General features: G+C 37.3%; 1 protein-coding gene across 2 annotated transcripts in view; it reads left to right on the forward strand.

Annotated features, from left to right (window-relative positions):
- UNC5C (unc-5 homolog C (C. elegans)) overlaps positions 1–12,392 on the forward strand; it is a 605,975-nt gene that overhangs the window by 467,167 nt on the left and 126,416 nt on the right. The window lies entirely within an intron of this gene.

A 12,392-nucleotide genomic window follows, 5' to 3' on the forward strand; every position in this document is an offset into this window, starting at 1 on the left:
ATTCTGTTGTGCATAGTGTTGCTATGAGTTGGAGGTAACTCAATCAATGGCACCTAAAAACAGCAGCAATTAATTTATTCAAGAAATACAAGGTGACTTTTAAAAAGTTCATGGGAAAACTAAATTAAAAGATAATAAAAATTTTCCATGAACTATTTGAGGCCCCTTCGTATGTGCTGGCCACTGATTCTGTATCAGACAGTGTTCTAGTGGAAATAGTTAAAAGTCAGTTAAAGTATCTGGAGTGGAAAAAACAATTAATAAGAATACACATAAATGAGCAAGTTATTTTCAGATAATTATCATACAGAAAATAAAACAAGATTCATAGAATTGAGTGCATGGCTTCTGGTGTTGTGCTGCAGGATAAGCACTGGACTGCTAACCACAAGACTGGTGGTTTAAACTCACCATCTGGTCCTTGGAAATCCAGGACCGCTATGAGTTGGAACATACTTGAGGGCATTTAGCAACAATAACAACAGCATGGCTTCTGAGAGTTGAAAGGACATGACATTTGAGCTGAAGTCTGAATGATAAGAAGGAACCAGTTCTGAAAAGATCTTGAGCAGAAATATCCAACCAGTGGAAACAATAAGAATAAATGCTCTCAAATGGAGCTTGATGTGCATACAGAACTAAAGAGGAAGCCAATGTTTCTGAGATAGAGTGAGCGAGGGGATAGCAGGAAGACATTCAGTCAGAAGGATTGGGAAGAATCTGATCAAGGAAATAAAGACATGAAGAGATGTTTGGACTTGTCTCTAAATGCTTGACAAGCCATTGGAGATTTTAAGTGAGGAATTGTCATGGCCTGATACATGTCTTTAAAAGATTATTCGGGTCACTGCATCGAAAACTGATTTCTGAAGTGCGAGAATGGAAGACAGGACACCATTTGGGGAATTTTGCAGTAATCTAAGCAAGAGAAGGAAGTCCTGGTGTAGTACTGTACGATAAGCACTGGACTGCTAATCACTGGGCCAGTGATTCAAGTCCACCAGCAGCTCCTCAGAAACCCTCTATAAGGTCACAGCGAGGTGTAACTAACTCAATAGCACTAACAACAACAAGAAGCTAGGTTGCTTGTCCCAAAGTGGAAGTAGTGGAGATGAAAAAAAGTGGATTGATACTGAATATACTTTGGTTCCTGTTATTGTTGTTGTTGTCATTTTTAAGTATCATCCAGTCAATTCTGACTCACCGTGACACTGTATAGTGTTGACAAGGAGCATCTGGTGGGTTTGAACCGCCAACCTTGTGTTTAGTAGTCCAATGCTGATCCCACAGCTCCACACCACCCCTTTTTGGTTCCTTTGGAAATGGGAAAAAAAACAACTGATCATAGTGTTTAAATTTTGATTTTATTATTTTAATATTTAATCTTTCAGGTGAAAGTGAAATCTCTCATACTAAAGCTCAACAGATGGACTAAAACCGTTTTGTTAGTTGTTGCTGTTGTTATTAGGTGCTGTTGAGTTGGCTCTGACTCATAGAGACCCAATGCATAGCAGAACAAAACACTGCCCAGTCCTGTGCCATCCTCACGATTTCTTGAGTCCATTGCTGTTGCCACTGTGCCAATCCGTCTCCGTGAGGGTCTTCCTCTTTTTCGCTGAACTTCTACTTTACAAAACATGATGTCCTTTTCCAACAACTGGTCCTTCCTGATAATTTGTCTAAACTATGAGAGATGAAGTCTCACTATCCTGGCTATATTTCTTCCAATACAGATTTGGTTTGTTCATCTGGCAGTCCATGGTACTTTTAATATTCTTCTCCAACATCATAACTCAAATGCATTAGTTCTTCTATGGTCTTCCTTATTCATTGTCCAACTTTCACATGCATATGAGGCTACTGAAAATGCCAAGAGGTAGGTCAGATCTTAGTAGATATTTTCAAATATAATATCTATTTCAATGTAACTTCAGCAACAGAGCACAGCCTACTCTTTGTCCATAATCACAGGACAAGACTGATTGAAAAAAGTTAATCATATGTTTTTATAGAAATTCTTTTGACTCAGAATTTGCTACAGTATTTCTTTATATTCCTACAGGTACTATTTATCATAAACTCACTGTGGATGAAAAACATTAATCTTAAGAAGCCTGCATTTTTAAAGATGGTCAGACTTAGCCGTAGTTCCAAATATTTTGATTGGACATTTAGGAAGAAATGTCAATGGGATATACTTACCCTGAAAGTCAAGTTTATAGTTGTGGCTCTGTAGGATAAGTACTGGCCCACAAGGTTGGTTTGAACCACAACGTTGGCGGTTCAAACTCACCCTCTGCTCCTTGGAAACTACGAGTCAGAACTAACTCCAAGGCTCTTAACAACAACAACAATTAAGAACTGTAGAAAGGCTAGTCAATTTATAGTCCTTTTGTCCAAGAAAATTTGTATTTTATACTTCAATAATATTTTTATCCCCTGGATGGTGGCATTATATAGAGTGATTCTACTTTGGGGTTTTGTTGTTGTTAGTTAATTTCTTTGACAATATGCTTTTATCTCCTGATAGTAAAACTTAGGGTTTAGAAATGTAAATTTTCAGAATTAGAGACATGTTAGTTTCCACAATACGGTCTACTTAGAGTCAACTCTCAAAATCAGTAATACAGACATATGTGCAATTAAGGGAGTGTTTCCCCAACAGGGAAACAAATTCCTTTCCTTGGCAACAGAGGTAGAAGTTACAACAACTAAACAAAATTACATTATAGCCCCTACTTGCTCCCCACCTCCCCCTTAGCTATTTTATTTTATACAGTTGAACAAAGATAAATTTCAACTTGCTTAAAGACCAACATTTTTCTAAGCATAAAAAATACACATACTTTCACAAACCCACCAAAAAGTGTGAATTATGCTGAATAGTGGTCAATACTGAAGGGAATGTGTATCTTATTTTAATGCAAATCTGAAAAGCAAATATCTGCATAGCCATTGATTCTTGGTAGAAAAGTACATCTGGCACAATGTTGTTTCCAGGGCAGCTTAGACAGTCAGCTCCTTTTATCTCTGAAAATGTCTTGTTTTTGCTTTTGGACAAATAACCTTTTTGCCTCCTGCCTTTTAGGATACTTTTATTCACAATTTGTAAAAGAACATTCACTTGCATTCTATCCTGAGAGGGGTCTTGGTCACCTAAGCACTTACAAAGGCTGTTGAGTCAACTGCTGTCAATGTAAGAAACAAAAAGAAAATAATGCTGAGATTTGGAACTCCGGAGCAATTGGAACCAAATCCTATCTGGTGAAAGTCTACATGCAGAAAGCTTATTAGCTCTAGATATTGTTTTGTATTGCCAAAGCCCTGCTATTCAGAATGTACTTCATGAACTTTGTTCACTGACATCACCTAGATGTTTTTAGAAATGAAGTATCTCAGGCCTGAGTAGAGATCCCTGAATTAGAAGCTGCATTTTAAAAGATCCCCAGGGTTACAGCACAGGTTCTTAAACTTGCACATTGGAATCACTTGGCAGTCATTAGACAATACTGATGCTTGTCTTACCCTAGAGATATGCTGCTCTAATGTGTATGATGTGCAGCCTCCCTACCAAGATCTTATAAAGCTTTTCAGGTTCTAATATGCAGAAACGTTTGCATAGAACCACTGGTCTAAAGAGCAAAATTAAAATAATCAAATACACAAACATTTCCAGATTTGTCATTTCTAAGGCAGTCAGTAAAACTTGGCAAAGATACCCAGCTTCTAGCTAATGTTCCTCCTAGAAAGTTGGCTTGGCTGAGTGTGCATTTGATAATTGCCCCATAATTGCTTTTCCCATTTGTTTGATTAATGTACCTGTATCCAGTGATTCCAGGATGAATCCCCATTCTCTTCGATGTGCACCGTCTTCTCAACTCAGTGATGTCATTCTCACGTGTTCTGACTTGATAGACCCCAGTTTGAATTTTACCGAGTAACTCCTTAGATAGACATGAATTTTTCTCGCTGATGGTTTCTGGACTCACTCTGCACATTGGGTGGCATGTGGCAGTTTCCCTCTGTTAATTAGAACAAATGTGCCAATTATGTTAATGCTTCTCCCAATACCAATCAGTGAATAATTAGATACAACACATCTGTCTTTAGAAAGGGAGTAGAATAGAAAAGAAATTCTGCGAGGTGCTTTGCTCTTTATTATTGTTATATATGGTTAGACAATTCCTTAACCAATCACAGGGTTAACAGATTCATGTATCATAAGGTCATAAGATGCCATGACCTACTCGGGGGCCTGCTCACCACTCGCTGTTAACACTGCTCTCACCAAAGTCTAAATATCTCTGAAGGATCTCTGCAAAAATCTAAATGTTCTCTACTTTAAAAGAAAATGCATTTCCCTATTGGTAAGATGCAGTCAAGAAATCAAACGATGTATTTCATTAAGCAAATCTGCTGCACAAGACCTTTTTAAAGTGTTGAAAAGCAAAGACGTCAGCTTAAGGACTAAGGTGCGCCTGACCCAAGCCATGGTATTTTCAGTAACCTCATATGCATGCTAAAGCTGGACAGTGAATAAGGAAGATCTTAGAAAAATTGATGCTTTTGAGTTATGGTGTTAGAGGAGAATACTGAAAGTGCCATGGGCTGCCAAAAGAACCAGTAGATCTGTTCTGGAAGAAGTGCAGCCAGAGTGCTCCTTGGGGGCCAGGATGGCCAAACTTCTTTCATACTTCAGACATATTGTCGGGAGGGACCAGTCGCTGGAGAAGGATTTCATGTTTGGTAGGGTGGATTGGCCAAGTGGCAGCATCAATGAACTCAAGCGTGGCAACAGTAGTGAGGTTGGCCCAGGATCCATCAGTGTTTCGTTCTGCTGGGCTTAGGGTCACTATGGGTCGGTACCAACTCAATGGCACCTAACAACAACAAGATGCAGTTATGTTATTTACTCTGTACTGCAGAGAAAGAGAAAAAACAATTCTTAAGAAGAATTTAAAACTCTTTGAAAAGAATTCAATTTTAGTGATAAAAAGATGGTACTACACAAAATTTAAAAATATAACCCATAGGATTGTATTGAAGGCAAACAGATTAAAGCATATGTAAATCACCATCATTCATAATTTTACATTTTCTACAGATATATTTTCATGTACTTAAAGTTTGGAGCCTTCTGAATAATGGAAACTTTGGTTTTATTCCTATTGTCATTTTACTGGCATTTGAGTTCCATGCTTGGCAGGGTATCAGGAAGAGATGGAGTTGTTAACAGCCAAATAATTTCATAATGCAGTACTACCACTATTCTTGAGTTGATTGTCGCAGTACAAGAAAGAAGAGCCGTATGAAATCAACACATTAGTCTTTTTCAAGGTAGCCAAAACACATGGGGAGCATTTTTCTTGTACAAAGCTGCTTGTTTAGGTTAAAATTTAATGTATATACTTTCTAACAAATATGGCTCAAATTCCTAACATGTCGTTTATATCAACTAAAAGCTGTTGTTAGGTGCCATGGAGTCAGTACCGAACCATAGCGACCTTATGCACAGCAGAACGAAACACTGCCTGATCCTGGGCCAACCTCAATGTCATAATTTGTTATTATAATGTGTCTTATTATTGGTGTTTCAAATATATTGCCATTATTGTTTTGTTAAGGATTCTGGTAGTTCCATGGGATAAGCACTGGGCTGTGAACCACAGGATTGGTGGTTCGTACCCACCAGGAACTCTACAGGAAAAAGATGAGGCATTCTGTTTCCACAAACAATTAAAGACTTAAAAACTCTACACTGGGTCTCTATGAGTCGGAACTGACTCAACAACATTTAACAAAAATGACATTATTTTGTTACAAACTATCAGTGAGAAAATAAAGACTGGACAGTCAAATCATAAATAATTTTTTTCTTAATTTGACACTAATTTACTAAAAAGAAAAGGAGTAACTCATACAAATAGTTAATATACATGAAAATATCATTAATTGCTAATGCTAGTACCAAGAATTCCTCAAAAACCCCTAATATATGAATCATCCTGGGATACATTCCTTTTGTCCAGGAAATTGACAAAGCTGAGGCATCAACGTGGAGAACATAGTTGTTGAGTTTTTAAATACTCTGCCAAACTATTTGTCTTTAATTTTCTAACAGTAAAATATGAAAATGATTATATTTAAAATAATTTATAATCTGATATTTAATGATTACTACAAATAAATGATATTTGGAAAACAACTGTTATCTAAGAGTTCCCACCTTATACACTTTTAATTGTTGTTGTTGTTATGTGCCGTGGAGTCGGTTCCGACTCATAGCCACCCTGTACAGGGTTTCCGAGGCTGTAAATCTTTACGGGAGCAGAAAGCCTCATCTTTCTCCTGCCTAGTGGCTGGTAGTTTCCAACTGCTGACCTTGTGGTTCACAGCCCGATTCGTAACCACTATGCTACCAGAACTTTGTAGCGTAGTAGTTAAGAATCAGGCTGCGAACCTTAAGGCCAGCAGTTCGAAATTATCAGCCACTCCGTGGGAGAAAGATGAGGTGCTCTTTATTAGTAAAGTCATGTTAGTGTTTTGTAAGCTTTGTGCCAGACTGAAGGTGTCAATACAACTGAGCTGTGTAACTCTTGGAGGAATTTCTAGGCATTTTAGTCTACTGTAGCAGCTGGGGGCCAGTCCTCATAGATGAAGCCTAGAAATATGCCATCTTTTCTGGCACATACTCTAGAAGAGATTGAGACTATAAATAAGGAGGAACTTTCCTCACTTGAAAAGTTGTATAGAAGACGACTCATAAACCAATACCGATAGTCCCAGTTAGTAGTAAATTAAAGTCAGATTTTCCACAGGTGTTTTTCGTTTTTATCTCCCTGATTGGTATTTTGAATTTAAATATCTATACTTCCTGCTAGAGACACAATGAAGCGCTGAAACTTCCACCTTTAAAATACAGCTCAATTTCAGGTAAACTTACTACTAGGATGTTTTTATTGTACAGTTGGTTCCCAGGCATGAATACTGGAAAGTCCTGTGCCATCCTCACAAATGTTATGTTTGAGCTCCTATTGCAGTCACTGTATTAATCCATCTCCTTGGAAGTCTAGGTATTCCAAGGAGTGGTTGGTGGGTTTGAATCGTCGATTTTGTGATTAGCACTCTAATGCTTATCCTAAAATACCACACCAGAACTCCAGTACTAGGTAGGAAAAATTAAATTTATCCTCTACTTCCTAATTTTCGCTGCTTTCCTTTCATGTTCTCCTACAATAGGATGGTCATTTATGCCCCTTGTGAAGGTGAAGGTGGAGATCTGAGCCCTTATAGTTTGCAGAGGCTGCACACCAACTCAGTACAAGGGCTGTGATACAGCGTCAAGTCTAGCTGACTCTGAAGACATCCCCCCCCTTGTCTTTCCTATAGCAAAATAGTTTTATTGACAATATTATCAGACTTAGTTCATTAAAATGACACAAATTGTGTTTGTGGCCTTATTTGATCAATACGCATGAGCATATCAGATAGTAACCTGACAAGGATATTTTGGGGGACAGATGAGGCATTATGTCATCTTATCACTTTTTCTAAAAGTAGAATATGTACATTTATTTTTATTGTGTTGTTATTTTGTATACATACTTTATGAAATAATAGAAATTATTAAATGCAACTTCTGGATTCATTTATAAAATAGCTCAGTAATTTAAAGTCTTCTTATTTTGTGATACCCAGGATACCAAAATATGTTTAAGCAAAATTATTGTATTCTATTATGTTCAAAATTTACCCTTTTTTTAATCACAGTATTGTACTCTGGGAGTTACCTCACGAGAAAAAAAAAAAAAAGAGTATGTTATTAAGACTTAATAGAATACAACATAGTGATTATCTGAAACTTTAGAAGTCATGATGGACTAAAGATTTTCACTAATTTCTAGGACCTACTAGTGGTTACGAATCAGGCTGATAATCTCATGGTCAGCAGTTCGAAACTACCAGCTGTTCCACGGGAGAAAGATGAGGCTTTCTGCTCCCCTAAAGATTTACAGCTTCGGAAACCCTGTACAGGGTCGCTATGAGTTAGAACTGACTCCACGGCACATAACAACAACAACAACAACAACTAGGGCTTGGTGCATAGTAGTTGATCAATAGATATCCATTGAATAAATTAATTTTGAGTAAATCCTGACTTATTTTCTTCCCCAGGCATATCTTTGTTTTCTCCCTTTGAATGTGGTTTTGATTGAATTTTAATTATGGGAAGACTTTTTTACACATTCTTGTTGCTTACATTGTGGTTAAGTGCCATCAAGTTGGTTTCTTCACATAGGAACCCTGTATTTGTTTGCTGGGACTATAAATCTTTGGGGAAGCAGAACGTCTCAGCTTGAAATGCCAACTTTGTGGTTCGAAGTCTAGTGCTTATCCTACAGAGACACCATGCTCCCAATGTTGTTTATAGTAATAGTTTTATTTTCCATATGAGTGACATAAATTTCACTCAACTATCCCTGTCTTCATTCATTCACTCTTTTAGCATGCATGGTTCAGCCACTAAGGTTTCATTTTTGTTTCTCAGACAATAGGTTCTGTGATTGCTTTTCTTTCTCAGCGGAATAATCTGGCTTATCTGTTTGCCTCTTTCTAGATATTCATGTTCTAGTATATTATGGAGTTGGTACAGAATTGGGCAGTGTTTCATTCTGTTGTGCATAGGTCACTATGAGTCAGTACCAACTTGATGGCACCTAGTAACAACAACAACATATATGCATTGCTACAAGGATTCCAGGTCATACGTGCCTGGATTTATTCCAAACAAAATGTGCTTAAGCATGTCTCTGTGATCAGTAGGTGGCTATAGACAAGTTCTCTCCGCAATATTGTTATTGTTAGGTGCCATTGAGTCGGCACCAACTCATAGCAACGCTATGTACAACAGAACATATACTTGCCTTAATCTCATTTGGGTACCTTAAAAAATCGTCTCAAACCAACATTAGCATCAAAGTTAAAAAAAAAAAAAAAGAGAGAGAGATAACAAATGCTGGCAAGGGTGTGGAGAGACTGAGATCCTTCTACATTGCTGATGGAACTGTAAGTTGGTTCAACCACTCTGGAGAATGGTATTGAGCTTCCTCAGAAAGTTGGAAATAGAAATGACTATGACCCAGCAACCTCTCTACTTGGTATATAGCCACAAGAAATACGAGGCAGGAAACATGTATATATATGCGCACCAATGTTCATCACAGTGTTATTTATAATGGCAAAAACGATGGAGACAACGTAAGTGCTCAACAATGGAAGAACGGATGAACAAACTTTGGTACATACACACAATGGAATACTGTGCAATGCTGAAGAATAATGATGAATCTGCAGACCACCTCATAACTTAGATGAACCTGGAGGCCATTAGGACTCCAGTTATTGGTATTGTGTAATCAATTAAGAAAAGATAACATTGGATTTTAAATTTAGGGAGATGATTGATAACCCTTGAGAGTAAAGTTTGAGCCAAAAGGATCCAGACTGAATGGACAAGAGAAAAACAGGACACTACAAGTATTCTTAACAATGGTAAATGAGCATTCTTCCCTCTCAAGCTACTTATCTGCTCACAGGAAAAAGAGAAAAGAAAAGGAAAAAAAAAAATACTGAGACATAGCTGGGAAGGGAGATTGTGTTAAAGGGTAATTTGGCTATTTTGATTTTAGTATGGAAAAGACATGTGCATGTTTATATGTGGCTTGAGACTCAGAAGAAAGGAAACTTTTGTGGAGGAGTTTATGACCTGTAGCCTATTTGATCTGTACTTGTTTGTTTGTTTAAAAGTATATATCATCTGCTGAGATGAAGGAAGGTCACATAAAATACTGAGTAGTTTGTTGATGACTAAGGGCCTCAAACAGCCTAAGAGGTGGAAGAACAGAAAGCAAGCATTGCATGCAGTTTCAGAGTGCACGATTTCAGCAATGTGGAGTAGCTCAAGAATGTCTATATCAGAATGCCATAGAAGAGGTGCATACTCCTTAAAGTTATGTCTTCCAGATAAGCATTAGCTCTGCTTCCTACTTTCAAAGACCTTTCAGCTAGAGTGTTGTTGCTGTTGTTGTTAAGTGCCTTCAAGCAGTTCTGACTCATAGCCACTCTGTATAGAGTTTCCAAGGTACGGCTGGTGGAAAGAATGACCTAACTTTTATTTGTCTTTCATTGATTGAATTTTTGTTTGTCTTTCATTGATTGAATGTTGAACATAAGCTAACAAGGACACATAATGTGAAAATTGCTCTTTACAGAGCTATATCACATTGATCAGCAGCCTTGCCACGAAGCATATTGCTTAAGAAAATAGCAACCCATAGAATGTTCAGTAAGATTTAACACAGGTGAATCAGAGCATCTGGATATATATATAAATAGAAGGTATCTTTAGGACACAGTTTAATGGAATGTTGTTAGGGGAAAATCCAAACACAAAAACTATTGCTTTCAAGTTGATTCTGACTTACGGCAATTCCAGTGTTCTAAAAGTTTCATAGGGCTTTCTTAACAACAACAACAACAAATCTTTACAGAAGCAGGTACTCCTGGATGGGTTTAAATCACAAACCTTTAGGTCAACTGTCCAGTGCAAACAATTCATGCCACTCAGGGACATCTAATAAAAATGCATCCATTAAAAGTATTTAAAAATATCTTTCATTTGTGCTAGATATAACTCTTCTCTGTTTATAACACTTAAATCTTAATGTATAAAAGTCAATCAGTTTAGTAAAGACACTAAACTTAAAGTTCTAGAGTGAATTTATTCTGAGGAAGAATAATCATAATGCCAGCTTAAAGTTGTATATCCACTGCCATTCAGTTGACTCTGGCTCATAGTGACCTTATAGGGCAAAGCAGAGCCTCGCCTTAAGATCTCCGAGCCTATAAATCTTTGCAGAAGCAGACAGCCTCATCATTCTCCTGCAGATCTGTTGGTGGGTTCGATCTGTCCACATTGTGTTTAGCATAAAGTTGTATGTTGTTGTTAAGTGCTGTCAAATTGCTTCCAAGTCACAATGAACTATATAGGCTTTCTGAGGAGTGGCTAGAGGGTTTGAATCACCAACTTTGGGGTTAATAGTACAGTATTTATCTTACTGCACCTTCAAAAGTGCTTTCATATACAAGAGTAAGCGAAAACATATTGCTACAAAATCATAGAATACTTTATTAAATAAAAATATCAAAATTTCATATTGTTTTTCAATTTATCATCCATCTAAATCTAAACAATTCCGAAGGTGCTATTCTCTCTCTCTCTAATAGGGTCCAGTTTGAACTGCAAGGTCGGCTGCTCCTTAAAACCCCGACACAGGGTCTCTATGAGTCAGAATCTGCTCGACAGCACTTAACAACAACAACAATGGAGTCCTGAGGTGGTACTTTAGGATAAGCACTTGACTGCAAAGTGGGTTTGAACCACAAGGTCAGCAATTCAAACTCACCAGTTGCTCCTTGGAAACGCTATACAGGCTTGCTATGAGTCAAAACTGACTCAACGGCGCTAAATAACAACAACAGCAATCCTTCCCTAGAAAATTCTGTGCTCTTAGATTTACACCACTTCTACATAGCAGTTTTTATAGCTTCAAGGTACTCAAATAGTGTTCCTTTGAAATTTTCTTTAAATTGCAGGAATAAAAAGTGGTCTTAAGGAGCAAAATCAAGGATAGAGGGTGGATAGAATAGTTAATAAACAAAATTCCCATAGAAAAGCTCTTTCTGCCCTCAGAAAATGTGTAGATGCATTGTCATGGTAGAAAAATTATTTAGTTCAGATTTTCTGGCCTTTGTCTCACCAATGCAGTTTCAAGTTTTTCTTTAAACTTCATCCTAATGAACCCCTGTATTTCTCCTGTGTTCTTTAAGAAAGTCTATCAAGACTTTATTCCCCTTTGGAATCCAAAATCACTGTGGCCATAACCTTCTGAGTGACCTCTGCCTTAAATTTAACTGGCCCAAAGCTACTCTTGATTGTTCCTTGTTTTTGAAGGCCCCTTAATGTAATTAAGACAAACTTATGTCTGAGAGAACTTGTCTGCAGCCATCCACTGATTATAGAGGTGTCTTGTTTGGAATACACCTATGCATGCATTAATGAACTGGAACTCTAGAAGCAATAGTTTTTTACTTATCCTCATATATTTCACTTCAACTGTGTGAATCATACACATTATGGATAATATTACACCAGGTGGAGATTGCAGAACATATACAGAACCTGTGAATACATAGAACCTGTGCATAGACAAAGAGACAGTCATTAGGACAGAACAAGGGGATATTGCCTGGCTAAAAATCAGGAAAGATGGTGTCATTGTTTTTCACCATTCTTATTCAATATATATTATTAACAAATAATTCTGGCATCC

Source organism: Chrysochloris asiatica, unplaced genomic scaffold, assembly GCF_000296735.1.
Source record: "Chrysochloris asiatica unplaced genomic scaffold, ChrAsi1.0 scaffold00294, whole genome shotgun sequence".
In the NCBI taxonomy this organism is placed as follows: domain Eukaryota; kingdom Metazoa; phylum Chordata; class Mammalia; order Afrosoricida; family Chrysochloridae; genus Chrysochloris; species Chrysochloris asiatica.